At 34.1% G+C, this 16,408-nt stretch overlaps 1 protein-coding gene and 1 non-coding gene across 4 annotated transcripts in view; one reads left to right on the top strand and one right to left on the bottom strand.

Moving 5' to 3' along the window:
- spri (Src homology 2 domain-containing protein sprint) overlaps nucleotides 1-16,408 on the top strand; it is a 428,719-nt gene that overhangs the window by 324,915 nt on the left and 87,396 nt on the right. The gene's annotated exons all lie outside the window — the stretch shown is intronic.
- On the bottom strand, nucleotides 6,024-6,096 carry TRNAS-CGA (transfer RNA serine (anticodon CGA)). The gene has a single exon. It is a non-coding gene; the product is annotated as a tRNA-Ser (tRNA).

Raw genomic sequence — 16,408 nt, 5'->3', positions numbered from 1 at the left:
GTTTTCCGGGACGCAACCCTTATTTACAATTTTTTTAACATTTCAATGTACCCGACGTTAAAGCCCCGTGGGCGTTTAAAAATAGTAAATAATTAAATAATTTGTCACGATAAAATTATTAAATTATTTATTTCATTTTTTATTACTGATATTTGTTTTTTATTAACATTAAAACCTGCTAAACTACTGTAGTTTGTTTTAATTAAATTCAAAATTTATTTAAGAAATATTATCACTTGACAAATATATTCATTCGTGTGGTTAATAATTTCGCTAGCAGTTGACACGGAAAGATTGATATCTTTATAGTATTGAACCAATTCTTTTTCGTGGTGATTCATACGTCAAATGAATTACTTAGCTAGTGATACTATTATTGATGGTACACCGTTTATACATTGTATTTATTTATAAATTCTAATATGATGTGATACTTTCCATCCACCCTGTTTGCGGTTTGATGTAGTTGGTATCTGCGATGCAATATCGGACAGGTAGCTAGGCTTTGTCTACAGCAGTGATGAGCAAAACGCGGCCCGCGAACCCATTTAGAGCGACCCGTGAACCATTTCGTACGACTCACTTGGCTAAATAAATATCAAAAACTTTGCGGTTAAAAATATCCAAAGGTTTTGGTTCTGTTTTGAAAATTGTAATCTTTCCTAAATGTTTTGAATCAGCCGCTCAAAATAAAAAAAAAGCTTTTTTTACATGCTCTTAAAAAGACAGAATTTCGTGGTGTGACCTTAATTGTAGAACAATTTTGACCTTCGCCGCTTAACGCTTGCTTTGGTGTATTTTAAAGGTTTAAAATGTAAAAAGTTTACTTGAATAAATTTTGATTATCTTTCCAAACGATACACATCAACAGCGTCTTAACTTTGAACATAGCGAATTTTTTTAGTCTGTGGCGCTTTCTGTTTGAGCGCGTCGACGGATATTTTGTATGAGTTACATTTTATAAGGGTTCCCTTTCAAATAATGTTTTTGAAACCCTAAGTGACATATTTAGGGAAATCGTTAACAAAAAACTGATTCCCCTAGTTTCACTTGAAAATCTCACAAATAATCCCACTATACTCTATTTATCCTCCATAATATATATTTTATCTTCCTTCCAAATACAACAATTTGTATAGATTTTAATTTTGTAATTTTTTTAATTTGTAACCTAGTTATATTATTTGTTCGCAAATGTACATTCCTCTTCCATCCACAAGCAAATGCTTTTAATGGAAGTGTAGTATAAATTAAAACAGTATAAAATAAAATAGTAAAAATAAGAAAATTTTGTTCTCTTTTTGGTTGATATAATCAAATATTTAACGTTTTCTTAATCTGTATTTCAAAATATGAAAGGGTTTTTTAAATATATTTTTGTTATTTAAAATAACTTTATGATTAAAACCTCAAATGTTAATTATAAATATACAATCGTATTTAAATATAACCGAAGGGGATAGGGTCGAATCAGCTCAGTGATAGAACAAAGCCCCGACAAGGTCGAAGTCCTGGGTTCAATTCGTAGATGCGACCGAATCTTTTTCTGTTGCAAATTTTCGTTTGAGAGTCGCTAATGTTGAAATTTAATAATTTTCAGAATGATTGAATAAGACAACATTTATTTTAAGACACCATTGACTGCAAAATTAATTGTGTAAAGCTTATGTACCTGCCCCCTGCGGTCCGCGAACCAAAACAAAATGGATAAATCGACCCTCCGGTTAAAAAGGTTGATCCTTACTGGTCTACAGGATGGCATCTGTGCTGAAACCGCAGAACCCCACCTTTGATATTGTGACAAGCAATGTAGTCCAGTCAAGTTAAACATGAAAAGGGGGTTGTGCTTGCAAAAGGTCCAGTCATTCTGATTTTTTTATATGTTGTTAGGACATAAACCAGTATTAAAAAAAAAAATTTGCAACTTCGAAAGTGCTGTGCGAGCGGCGGTGGACCTAAAAAACCAGGAAATTTTCGGTTTTTTTTCAGTTTTTGCTCAATATCTCAGTAAAGGAAGGGTCTGACCGGTGTAGTTTGTATACATACTTTGAAAGTTGACTAAATTTTCTATAATTTGAGACTAAAGCAAGCTATATAAAGCCATTGGTTTTCAAGATACAGTTCTTCAAAAATAGGCAATTTTTTCCAAAAAGTGAAATTTTTTCGAAATGGTCACTTATTTTGTAAAATAACTTCTAAAATACGCATCCCACGTCAAATATTATAGGAAATAAAGTTGTTGTAAATTTAATTAGCTTTCATTTGAAATTAGATTAATATCTGTAGGTTCTCTCAAAAATGGCAGATAACCAAAAACAGTCATAAGTGGATTTTGGGTGAAATGCAAATAAACTGTTCTCACGTCTTTTTATGGTTTTATTTATCAAACAGTTAACAGATTTTTGATAAAAAAAAGAAAAAATATTACATCTATCGGGAATTACGTCATCTTCAAACATTGTTTTATATACCTACATACCAAAATGCTTGTACAAACATCATGGTACCTACTATAAGGACAAATTACATGTACACAAAAAATAAAACTAATATAAATCATATAGGTATTGTGTCTTGGTTGCGAAATCATGTCTTTCTTTTAATCTTAGCTGGGAGAGGCGTCCAGTCTGTAGTCGGGTCATCTTCATCGTCCGAGCATTTCAGCTCCACATCCGGGACGTTAATGCAAAATTTGCCACCGCATGACTGACAGAGGACTGAGCAGTGGAGCCCAGCCTTTCTACACGAGCAGCTCACAGAGCATCCTTTATTGCATTTACACGAAATTTTTCGCAAAAGGGCAGGAGGTGCGGGATCCATCGTGGTGGGGTTGAGGGTGAGTTCTTGAGAAGACAGCTTCTACCCCCATTCAGTGGGATTCAAGTTGACTCCCCGCCGCTTCTGCACTTGGAGGTAGCACCTTGCTGCATGGTGGCCTGCAGCATCTTCCGTCGGTGGCAAACGGGCGAGGTTTATGTTTGTTGAAGTGACAAACGTCTTATACCTCAGGAAATCCAAAGTATCCCTCGCGATGTCACCCCCATATAGAGCCACGAAGCACTTGATGCCTGCTTCACTCACGGCTTGTAGGGTAGAGTCTGGCCGAAGGAAGACCTCCACTTGCTCAGCAAGTGGTTCACTTTTGCTCAGAAGTGTGCTGATTTTGGTCTTTCCTTGGCCAAACGGTGCTGAGGTGGTATAGCACCCGGCAAACGCGTGGGTAAATAGTATCGTTCCTGGTAATTGTCGGGAGTCCTGGTTGTTGTAGGAGGTCGTAGAGTAGTGACAGCAACCAGTTTCACCCTTCGTCCTCTTTTGAAGATAGACGTTTGTCTCTTCAGCGCCTAAACCATTGAGAAGAACGAACAGGTCGACATCTTCTCCCACTATGACGACCCGATCGGCATCTGCTCTTTTTGATAACGCCATCATGACGATCTCTCGATCAGCATCTTCTTCGGCAACAGCCACTTCTACTCTCTCCTTCTGAAAGGCGTCACAGAGAAGAGTTATAAGGCGTCTCTTATTGTTTTCATTGCCCAAAACATGCTCTTGAGCAATTTGAATTACTGTGGATTCATCGAAAGTCAATTCGTAGCTGGAATGAGCTGCGTAGCGCCGGAGTCGTTCCGCTGTTTTGGTGTTTTTTTTTTGGTAGCATCTTCGGGGTAGCCGTCAAAAACGATGGAGACGTTCTTCCCAAAGTGGTTTCGGATGTAGGTGGTATAACGCGCCAAAAGTGATCGAACCGTGCTTTTCCGCTGCTACACGACCTTGTGCAAGAGGTAGCCAACATCTAAAATGACGTGAGTGCTGGCATCTATCGGCGTGTGGCTGGAAAGAGGAGTGAAGGCAGAGTACAGAGTAGATTTTGTGCCCTTGCGCATCCCTTGTTCATTGAACAGAGACATCGGGAACGGGGCCAACTCATACTTGAAGTCATCCTGTAAATCCTGTTCAGATTTCTTTGCAATACACACTCGCTGAAAAATTGTGAGCGGATCCACAGCCACTCTTCTGTTTTTCTCCGGCAGATTAACGGTTGAGGTGATCGATGCCAGCGTGGTAACTTTATTTTTCCGTTTTATTACTACCTTGTCGTACATTTTCCCCACAATTTTCATTACTCCTTCCGTTCCAACTCTCTGGGCTGTGTGGCAATTAATTTCAGGACCTGCCAGTAAACCACTACTGATAGAAATTAAACTGTCAGTTTTGGGAAATGGAGGGTGGAGAGCAAACCAGTTTTTTAGTTTTTCCACATCACTATTATCTCGGATGATTCGAGAAGGTCTCATGTCTACATGCTGCTCTCCAGTATGATATGATAAGCTGCAAAAACTTTCCAGTTCTTCACAAATGTTCAACATAAACACCATTCCTGTTGTCCACCTTGCCAGAACACTTTCGGAGATTCCTCTTCCTTGGGTCAACCCACCGTAGGTTTTCATGGATCGCATCAGCTTCTGCTCAATTGTTAGGTCTGACCACAACCCAGACCAAAACTTGTCAAACCGGCAAATGGTGAAGGATCCTTTTGTGAACATGTCGTATTCACTTTTATCCATCCGATCTTATAGAGCCATCATATCCTGAAGATAGAGGTGCGCGCTCTTAGCATACAAAAAATGTACAGATGCGTGGAAAAAAGGGAGCATCTTGTGGACAGTGTACAAATGAAGGTTCCTATCACCAGCACGCTCTGCCTGGATGAATAGTTTTATCAAAGTGGTCATACGAAAGTATTGGACCACAACTGTGATGTTGGACCATTCGCTTTAATTTTCTCCAAGGCACTTTTAAATTTTGCCTTTAGTATTTGGTAGGTATCATTTTCTTCTGCTGATATAGTGAGAGACCTTTCAGTGTCTCGCAGCAATTTTTCAGTCTCGTCTCGCTCCTCAGGAGTTATGTCAACCTCATAAAAAACAATGCTGGCCAGTGTGAGGTTTGCCAAAATGTGGGCTCGAACAGCTCGTGAATATGCGTGCCCATTCATATGGGTACCCATGGGTATAGGTACTAATGGGTACTTGAAATTTGAAATAGTTGTAATTATATTATAACCCTAGGATAAACCCACGATGATTAATGGATTTACTTCACAGCACAATAAAACCATAAAAAGACGCGAGAACAGTTTATTTGCATTTCACCAAAAACCCACTTATGACTGTTTTTGGTTATCTGCCATTTTTGAGAGAACCGTTTAGTTTACAGATATCAATCTAGTCTCAAATAAAAGCTTATTAAATTTACAACAACTCTATTTCATACAATATTTGACGTGAGATGCGTATTTTAGAAATTATTTTACAAAATAAGTGACCATTTCGAAAAAATTTCACTTTTTGGAAAAAATTGCCTATTTTTGAAGAACTGTATCTTGAAAACCAATGGTTTTATATAGCTTGTTTTGGTCTCAAATTATAGCAAATTTAGTCTACTTTAAAAGTATATATACCGACTACACCGGTCAGACCCTTCCTTTACTGAGATATTGAGCAAAAACTGAAAAAAATCCGAAAATTTCCTGGTTTTTTAGGTCCACCGCCGCTCGCACAGCACTTTCGAAGTTGCAAAATTTTTTTTTTAATACTGGTTTAGGTCCTAACAACATATAAAAAATTCAGAATGACTGGACCTTTTGCAAGCACGGATGTACATCTTGACTGGACTAATGATGCTCAACCCATGCGACAACATTTACACAATCTCTCAATTATTTCTATTACTACTCAACATAATATTAACATTTGATAAAGGAGTCGTATTATCTTCACGGCCAAGGTTTGCGTGATGTATGAAAGTTAAATTGCTGACATCTGTTTACTGTTGACACGGTTTCAACAATATTCAACAATTAGACGGTTGGTGTGGCATAATATTTCGAATGTACCCGAATTTTTGGACGTTCTCATCTTCTTACTAATATAATCATATAAAAATGTTATTTTTATAAGCAATAATTGTTCGCCTGAAACACTCATCCACATTGAAAAAATCTCCTGATAAAAAATACATGACGCCAACGGGACTCGAACCCGTGTCCATTCGATTTCGGGTCGAAAGCTCTGACCACTGAGCTATGGAGGCGTATTTCTTACCCGAGAAAATATTCAATATATGCTAGTGTTTCATTGAACAATTACTGCTTTTTACATTTTTTCACCTGAGAACAACCAACTTTATTTTTATATGAGAAAGGCATTTTAAGTGCTAAATCTCTCACTAGATGGCGTTGATACAAATTGTATACATTTTTTAGGTGAAATACTTGGACTTGTCAAATATTAATTATTATTTTTTCAATGTGGATGAGTGTTTCAGGCGAACAATTATTGCTTATAAAAATAATTGTTATCCTTTGTGCTATGCATAAATAAAATCTTGTCTTTAAAGCATTAATTTATCAAAAAAAAATTATAATAATAATATAAAAATGTATTTTTCTAAGCATGTCATTTTTTTTCTTTGGTGTTTCATAAACATATTTAAACCTTCAAACAACAATCAAAATCAATAACAAACACTGTATACTACAAAATCCCGAAACTTTCCATATTCCTTTCTCCCAACCTCTTGTGCGAATGTCTCGACTATATAAATCCGGTTTCATTACAACTCAGGACAGTGGGAATTAAACATACTTTTGAAAAATGATATAGTCAATAAAAGTGATGAAAAAGGCATAAAAACCTAACCTGTATAACATAGTTACTTCCATCACTGTTCATGACTTTTTTCAAAAGTGTGTTGAATTGCCACTGTTCTGAGTTTTCCGGTTACCATAATATCCACTGTAATTGTAAGATTCCGGATATATTTAGACACCCCTCAGAACTTCTTGTTTTTACTTGGCTCAAACATTATTTCCTTTTATTTTTATGTTATTGTTTTTTTACACTGTAACCAGGCAATTCAACACATTCTTGAAAGTGATATAAAGTTATGAAAAGTGTTGAAAAAAAAAACATCTTGGTTCAATACGTTACTCTAGGTTAGGTTTATAAGCTAATTTTTATTCATCACTTTTAATCTCTTTATACCACTTTACCTGAGTTACAATGGAACCGTTTTTTACACGTAGGCTCTTACTAATACTATATGAAATTATGCCGTTTTTTGCTGAATATGACTTTTCTTTATTGTCTACTATTTGTAGAAAATGGTCCCAAATAATAATCATGACAGCCATTAATGCAATCGTTACGATACCATACCAATTTTTTTTTAAATATGTTTTTTATTTACGAGATACATAGATGTCATGATTCTATGTATCAACCCAATTCAAATCCACAGTCTGCAATTATTGTTTTATTTATAACAAATTAAGTAAACACTTTGAGAAACACACAGTTAATTCCAAACTGCACACAAGTTGGCATGTTGCTGTCGTAATATAATATTATGAATGTCGGTAAATCGCACTCTGAATCAAATGATATATTTAACTAGGTAGAATTTCCCAACAATCTTATAGCTACGTGTGAATGTACTAACTCTGGTCCTCTGCAGACAAAGTTTACGTCATTAAAACACAGATGCCACTCATCTGCAACATTCGCCCGGAAAATACGTTTTTGAAAGGTAGTTTATTCACGTCTTGTTTTCATTAAAATAATATGTTGCTTCTGAATGCTTACAGAGCTTGGCTTCTTTATTAAAGTAATAAGTCCACGTACTCTTCTCCTGTTCTGTTTATTATGTTAAAATTACATTCATTGTATCATTTCCGCTGAACATTTTTATAACCTTCAACAACTCTACAACCTTTCTGAAACTGCTTTGTTTTCCTTTGTGTTTTTTTCTAAAAATCCATATTTTACAACCAACTCACTTGCTTTTGTTTTATTAAAATTAAAACAAAAACTCCCTAAAAAAACAAACTAGTTTTTTTACTGTATTCCTTCTATTTTTCAATATTTAACCTAGTTGCGCCATCTCTTGGGTCGGCTAGTGGTTTTTATTGGTGTTTCTTTATTCATAAAAAAATAAATGATTACAATTATTTTGTTGTCTACAACCACCATACTAGGCTCATGCCCGTATTATGGTAGTCATAATGTTTTTGATTACAATGTTAAGATGTAGGTACAGAGATAAGAGAGAGAAAAAAAAGATATGAAAAAAAGAAAACATATGAATAGAATGGAATAAAATAGCAGTTAATTTAATTTAATGACACAAGACATTCTTTGAAATAGTTCCTTCCCTTTACCAATAGCGAATTCTGAATATTTTTTATATATAATGATGATCAGTTTCCGATTTTCTGGTATCAGGAGCAATATAAGAGAATTATCGCTGGACGAAATTTAATTAAAGGGCTAATTTCAATTTATATATTTTTTGTTTGACTGAGGATTGAGCCTTCCTCCCCAGGGATTGGAATATCTATTGAGTATGACCGCCAATTATGTATTGAATTAAACGTTGTGATGTCATCCGATTTCAGAGAAATGCGTATAGGTGTGTCCGCGTGTGTGCGTGATTGCCACCAAAAGTTGATAGAATGCATAGTCATCGACAACGAGTCCATCTGCCGCTCAGCTCGATCAGTTGTCGGGAAGTGGGTCAATTTCAACTTGCAAGATTTAAATTTTTTCAAATAGATTTATTTATAAATAGAACAGTGTTTAGCTTACAATAGTAGTATTGTAGTTTATTCATAGACCTCCTCACTAGGGATTCCTGTTACGAGGCGGACTGTAGGATGTTTTGTTAGTTTTACATTATAGTTACCCCATCTACATGTCGTTGACTATGTTTGCTGATTTTCTCATCTTCATGTTTGTTGACTGTAGGTTAGGTTGGTGTCACTTTAATTTTTTAAATATTTATTTTTATTGCGTGGGTGAGGCGGAATTCGACAACTTTACCGATTTTTTAATGATTTCATAGGTGTGCAATTATGAAGAAAAAGCATCCATTACCTTAGTAGTTCATTCTGAAATTAATATTTTACCACCTGCTTTCCTCTATCTAGCTTTCTTGTTTTTGCTCCTAATTTTATAAGTACGTGCATTTTTTTTTCATTAATTCTGGCTTTCACTCTTCAAGGGTGTTCTTGGCCATCATTTAAAATTATTGAGAAATGAAAGGTGAATTTAAATATTAATTTTATTTAAATTGGCTAAAGTACGTGCATTAAAAACCATAATAACTAACGGGGTAAGGAGCAGCCCGCTCCGAACGCCGAATTGCCAAGGCGCCAAACCGTTGATAATACCTCACCTAACACATCCTCTGAGATTATTTCTCATAAAACGGCTCTACACGAAAACACTATGTAAAAATATATATAAATGTGATCTCCAGGCGCCGTTTGGCTCAGGAACGTCCCTGATAACCAATGTTCTAAGACATCCTATTGGGAACCACTTTCCTGCGACAGTCTATTTCTTGAATAATTCTATATCGTAATTAAAGATGATTATTAATCGACTGAGAAGTTTAGAAAGATGTTCTATGAATAATTTTATCGTTTTCGCTATCCTCTAATTGAAATCGTATAGCTTTCAAGTATTTAACGACGTTTGCACTAATCAACGGATAATGACTTCTCTGAGTGGTGATTAGTTTAAACGTAGTTTATTGGTCATGTATGTACCGCTTAGCGCTAATGAAAGGTGAAAGGAATAAATGCAATATAAAATCAGAAGTTCGTAGCTAATTCGAAGCCAGATGAAAAATGAACGAAGAACCTGTTGCTAATGTTTGTGTAGATATTTTTTTTATATGTATTGGGAACGAACCTGGAGAAATCTGATTTCACGTGCTTATTGTGTGTGTATTTGTAAATGGTGATGAGACGAATTTATACAAACGTGAATTTCATTTACCAAGTAAGTTTTTAGGTAAGTTTTTAGTGGGTGAGGCGGAATTCGACAACTTTACCGATTTTTTTAATGATTTCATAGGTGTGCAATTATGAAGAAAAAGCATCCATTGCCTTAGTAGTTCATTCTGAAATTAATATTTTACCACCTGCTTTCCTCTATTTAGCTTTCTTGTTTTTGCTCTTAATTTTATAAGTACGTGCATTAAAAACCATAATAACTAACGGGGTATAATAACTAATTCATTTACCAATATTACAATGCCAATATTATAAAACGAAATTACATGTGGATAGAATTACACGCGCTAAATACGGAGAAAAATCGAATTTTGCCCTCACGATAAATTAACAGGCCTTATTAATAAAACATCAATTTAAGAATTTTTATCGATTTTCCTATCATCACGCTACAAAGAAATTATCATGATAATATATTCGTAAGTTACTAAAAGTTTATCTGGAAACCTGTTAATTCATTCTCAAGGCCTGCAATCCCGTTGTTAAGGCGATGCAATACGTAGTAACGCAAAATCATGTGTTTTTGGTTTGAAAATTTGGTCGCCTAGAAATGTTTCAGATGCTTTAATTAAATACTGCGAGTAGAATACATCTTGACCTTAGAAATAATCGAGTATTTTTTAGATAAGTCTTTTTATAAGCCCAGAAAAAAATAATGTATAAGGCCTATTAAAACTGCTTTAAAGTTCAAAATCTCCTACTTACGAACCCATCTTTGGTAATAATTTTATTGTATAATGTGGCAAATTAAGTTATCTATAAAATGATCGAAAAAAAAGTATTTATGCCTGAACATCCACAAAATAAAATAAAAGGCACATTTTGGCCATGTTTTTTTCCCGCATAAATCAAAACAGGCGGATGGTGTTAAGCGGGAATTTAAACCTTATCGCCATCTACGTAAGGGTTGTTATTGATAGCGGCTCAATTTAAAATATTACACGACGTAGTGCATCGCCCCGGAATTACCAATAATTTTCAGATATTCATAATATTGTCAATAGTCGTTTTTCTCCGTGTAACTTGACTTTTTTTTCAAAATTTATCACTTACGTAAACACTTGACTCAATTCAAACCTATTAAAAGCTGTTTTTTTATGTTTGTAATTCCATTAGATGTATTTCTCTTCGTATGTAATTTCGTCCTTGTGTAATTCTGAATATTGATAGGTACCAATTAGGTAATTGCACGCCTGTGACACCATTGTAAATACCTATCATTGATATAAAGCTATCTAGATAGGTTGTCTGAGAATGTTTGTATAAACAATAGACACCCACCTCATGAACAGGTAGGGTGCGATATTATTGCCGCAGCATCCCTCGGAATGCAGACGAAATTCCTACCGCAAATTAAAGGTCGTTCAACCAAAATTTAATTAGACAAACTTGCCGTGTATTTGCGATTGTAATAATTGGTTCATTTCGGATTCCATTTCAGTCTGCGAAACAAACAATTATATAAATAATGTATAGATATGATACTATATATCGACTGTTGTTTGATAAAACCCTTCAAGCCACAAAATGATAATTTAGCAAGAAACGATTAAAACTAATATTTATTAATTAAAAAACCTTATGTTTATATGAAAGTGGTTATTTTTTACGAAAATTTTGGAAGAAAACAATACAATTCTGTTTTTAATTTTTGAGGTTTTAGTCATTTCTTCTACGGTTTTCTCGAAAAAACATGAAAAAACGAAAAAAATTATTTGAAAAATATATATTAGTTCCTTATTTTCTAAGTACCTATCACAATTATTTTATCTTATCGCGATCATCTGCACTCTACATTATTTTATATTGTATCCTTATTTTTAAAATCTATATTTTATTATGTATGTACCTATCGTGCATCTAGTATATAAAAATGTAAAAGCCCAAATGAGGCGTAAAATTTTTTTTTTAAATAAATAATTATCGGTTACTGACCACGTACAAGGTTTTATCTACCATTTGCATGAAATGAAGATATCGATGTTCAAAGACTGATTCGCGTATAAAATCTTAAAAATAGGAATAAATAAATCTGTAAAAATCATAAACATTTAATTTGATTAACTTGCCCTAACATGGTGGCAAACCACGTGACCATATTTTTGGCACCGGAAGGCTTCTAAAATGTTTTGAATCATCTACGACGTCAGTCGCACCTTGATCGCCGAAGAGCCTACATTGAAATAACCTGGCAGGATCGAAATGTTCGTTAAATCGGTTAAAAAACCGAACCTTCAAATCGGGTTGCGTTGCGACGCTAAAAATGAGTGAGGTGGGTAAATTATAACACATTTGTAACAATGTTTAACTAAATATTGTAACAGAGTATTCAGTTTTGGAAACAAGCCCGAACTTTTGTACACACGTTTGGGGATTTGTAGTTAAGTTTTTTACGCAGCCAGCAATTAGCGTGCTGTTATAAAAAAATATTAGTAGGTAATTCGTAAGTAGATTTTATTTTCGCGGACTAAATGTTGATTGCCTGTATACTTTCAGATTTATTTATTGACAAATTACAGAAAGGAAGACGCAAATCTGTTCTCATTTCAGTTGTCTATAGTAAAAACAATATAATAAAATAATGCGTTACATCGACTAAGCGGATTGTAGAACTCTAGTTACGATCTGGTTGCCACATGTGATTATTTTGGCGCTTACTATGTGATTATTTTGTGTCGTCTGATGTTGAAACTCCTGTATTTTATAGTGAGAGAGGTATAACAAATAGAGGAGAACAGCAGCATGTTGCAATCCATCACTGCCTAATCTAACACGTACGGAGGAAGGCTTGATCGATTATCGGCGACGTTTTTCACTTACAGAACTACCATACTCGTACATAGGTACAGTGTTTTTTTTCAAAAATGGTGATAGTTTCTCACAGGCGTGCAAATCTTTCCAATTAAAATGATTTTCCGAATCAAAATCCTAGTTTAACACAAGTGATAAACTGCCCGTCAAAGGGAAGTTTATCACTTGTGTTAACACTTTAAACTGATTCTTTTGATGTTACTGATAAACTTGAAGATTAGAACTGAACAGTTTAGGTGTTTTTAAACAATATTGCGAAAATAAATTGAGAATGCATCTATTCTCGTTCCCACGTTTGTGTTTAGGCTTATACATTAGTGATGTATTCGAGATTGAGATGTTAGACATTCGTGTCACGGTTACTTTGTAGGAACCAGCTATTTTGAAACCGGTTCAATTTTTTAATATTTTGAACTAATTGTTTATATAATCAGGGTCTCCTGTGTGGAGCTATGTTTACAACTGAAACTGAGAAAAATGAGTATTACTAATTTACTAAGAATCTCTTCAAATTATTCGTAACCCGGATAAAAACGGGATTGGAGGCCATTAACGAATGAATTGTCAGGTTTTCTGATAAACTTTTGAATGTATAATTACGATGTAGAAACATGTTAAAAAATCCCAATATTTTCATATTACGTTTTTCGATATAATAGGAATTTACTAAAATTTTATCAGGATTACCAATTATTTGAAGAAATTTTAATAAATTAGTACTAATCAATCAATAAACAGAACAGAAATCTTCTAGTGGGGCGGGTTACTTTCACATTTGTAATATTGATTTATTTATATATTTAATATCAACGGTATAAATATACCATAAACAATGATAACATGTCACAGTTAAAATTGTAGAAATATTTAAAAAAAAGAATTACAAATATATGTGACATTTGATTGTGAAATGACATTAGAGAGTAAGTAAATAAGTAAACAAGAGACACAAGTACATAAGTTTCTATAGTGCAAATAAGGTAGAATTAGATTAAATTAATATTGATTGAAAAGATTTGATAGCATAGCCCTCTTGTACCTACCTTGCGTGCAGTTAAATAGATCTGCCACATCTGCGTATCTATTACTAACTTCATGCAACCTAGGTACAAGCGAGTGTTTGGAATACTCAGTCCTGATATTGTTGCATTTAAACAAAATTTTAGAACTAGTAGCTCTCGTGGGTATATGAAATTCAATAAGGTTAATTAAATCAGGACTGTCTATACTACCATTTACAATTTTGAACATAAATATTAAGTCGGATTCTATTCTTCGATCTGAGAGTTTTAATAAATTTAGATTTTTCATCAAGTAATTATAATTTATATTTTCAATGGGAATACCGAGTTTAAAATTAATGTGTCTTAGGAATTTATGTTGAATTTTTTCGATTGAATCTGAATGTAATTTGTAGTGGGGGGACCAGATCGAGGAGTTATATTCGACTTGACTACGAACCAGGGATGTATACAATATTTTTAATGTTGAAATATTCTTGAAACCTCTGGAATTTCGAAGAATGAAGCCTAGCATTTTCATTCCTCTATTATTAATATTATTTATATGCGATATAAAGTTTAATTTAGAGTCGAAAGTTATCCCCAGGTCATTAATTTCTTCGACAGAGGTAAGGATTGAGTTATTGAGTTTATATGAATGAATAATTGGTTGATTTATTCTGTAAAATATTATTGAATAACACTTATTTATGTTCAGATGAAGTTTGTTAAGAGAACACCAGTTAATTAACCTGTTCAAATTATTTTGTAGACAGATACAATCTCATGTAATTGTAATATTAATCATCATGTAATTGCAATAAACGTCCGGGTTTCCGGCAATTAATAAAAAAAAATCACTTATCTCCGTGTACGGCAGACCAAAAGCTACTGAAGTAATATAATACAAATAATTATTACCCACGTAGGTACTATTTTAAAATATTATAAGTTAGTTATATTTCTCTGTACGTGCAGCGAAGAATTTAGAGTAAATAATGTTGCTAGACCAAAGTAATGATACGTTTTGCTGAGCATTTGCAGTTTCTACTTTTGTTGGCTACTCGAATACAATATGGTGAACCGAAAGCCGTGTGAATTTTCCATTGTTTTCTAACAAAGCAATCTCCCAGAGTTAACGATCACAGGGCGTTTGTATATTTTTCCATGAAGCCGGATTTTATACTAGATTTTATTTTATATTTGATGATAATGCTGGCGTGGTTCTTTTTTTTGCTGCATTCGGAAAGTGAAATGATCTGAGAATGCGTTTTACTTTCAATTGTTATCCGCAGAGATTATTTTTAATCTTTCTTTGTGGTCACTTTCTTTGTAGGTCGTCTCGTATTGTGAAAGTATCTCTAATAAATAGTATAAAATAGAAACGCTATCCGCGTCTGTCTGTTTCTGCGCTTAGTTCTTCTAAACTAAGCAACGGATTTTTATAGGGTTTCCACTATCATTTAGGAAATTTCTTCTGGAAGGTTTACATATATGATACATGCATATTATATTTATAGAAAGTAGAAAAAAGTCGATGTTTTATAATCAAGTCGTAAAATATTTTTTCGGGCACTACATTGCTAACGCTGGCTAAACCTCATGAGATACATCAAAATAATGTGATGTGGAATTGTATATCTTATCCGATTACAAACGGGATTGCAGGCCGTTACCTGATAAAAATTTAGTAAATTCCTATTATATCAGAAAACGTAATATGAAAATATTGGGATTTTTTTAACACATGTTCCAACATCGTAATTATACATTAGTATTATACTAAAATTTTATCAGAAAACCTGACAATTCATTCGTTAATGGCCTCCAACCCCGTTTTTAACCGGGTTACGAATAATTTGAAGAGATTCTCAGTAAATTAGTAATACTCATTTTTCTCAGTTTCAGTTGTAAATTTTTTTCACTAGCTCCACACAGGAGACCCTGAGAAAAATAATTTCATATGTCATTTTTCGTGATGCTGCGTGGAGAAACTTTTAAGGAAAGGAAGGAGAGGAGGTTGTGGGAAGGAAAATGGTATAAATGATGTGTCCAGGAGTGGCAGACGTATGAATCCATCTATACACAGAAAAACCTCACGCTATTAACCCGGGAACCCCTGCTAAGTCACCAAACGTAGCCAACCACTTGGGGTGACTTATTGCAGAGGTGTTGGTTATCCAATGAATGGTTCCCGGGGTGGCGGTACTCATACCCGCATACCAAAATAAATAATGTGATTATCAGTAGTAGGCATTATCGTGATTTATTATATATTGAGACTGAATAATTTTGACATTTTATAACTTATATTATGTATGGTAAAACGATGTATGATTGTGTGAGAAGTTTGTAAAAGTAAATTATTAAATAATAACGCAAGATATCTACGATTCGTTCTGGTTTTCACCGACAAAGAGAAATCCATTCAACGCAAATAATTTAATCATTTAGACTTGACTGACAAGTCATTACTAACACCGTTAGGTAGCCACTGAGCCACTTGTCTTCCCGCTACCAGTACTACTAGCGACCCATACGGTAATTACACGTACCATAAACCTGTGCATTGATTAAATAATTCACTTAAATGCTCAATTACTAGACGACTATTAAAACTGTAAGGCTTTCCTATAAACGTAGATAATGAGATTTTTTTCAAGAGAAACTTAGATATTAGAGATTTCTATGTGTAGGTGATAGGGTTGGGTGTAATGAAGATATTATTATT

The sequence above is a fragment of the Hesperophylax consimilis genome, chromosome 18 (genome assembly GCF_061612785.1).
Source record: "Hesperophylax consimilis isolate HC1 chromosome 18, BYU_Hcon_1.0, whole genome shotgun sequence".
Taxonomy (NCBI): Eukaryota; Metazoa; Arthropoda; class Insecta; order Trichoptera; family Limnephilidae; genus Hesperophylax; species Hesperophylax consimilis.
This window is presented reverse-complemented; position numbering and strand designations above follow the sequence as displayed.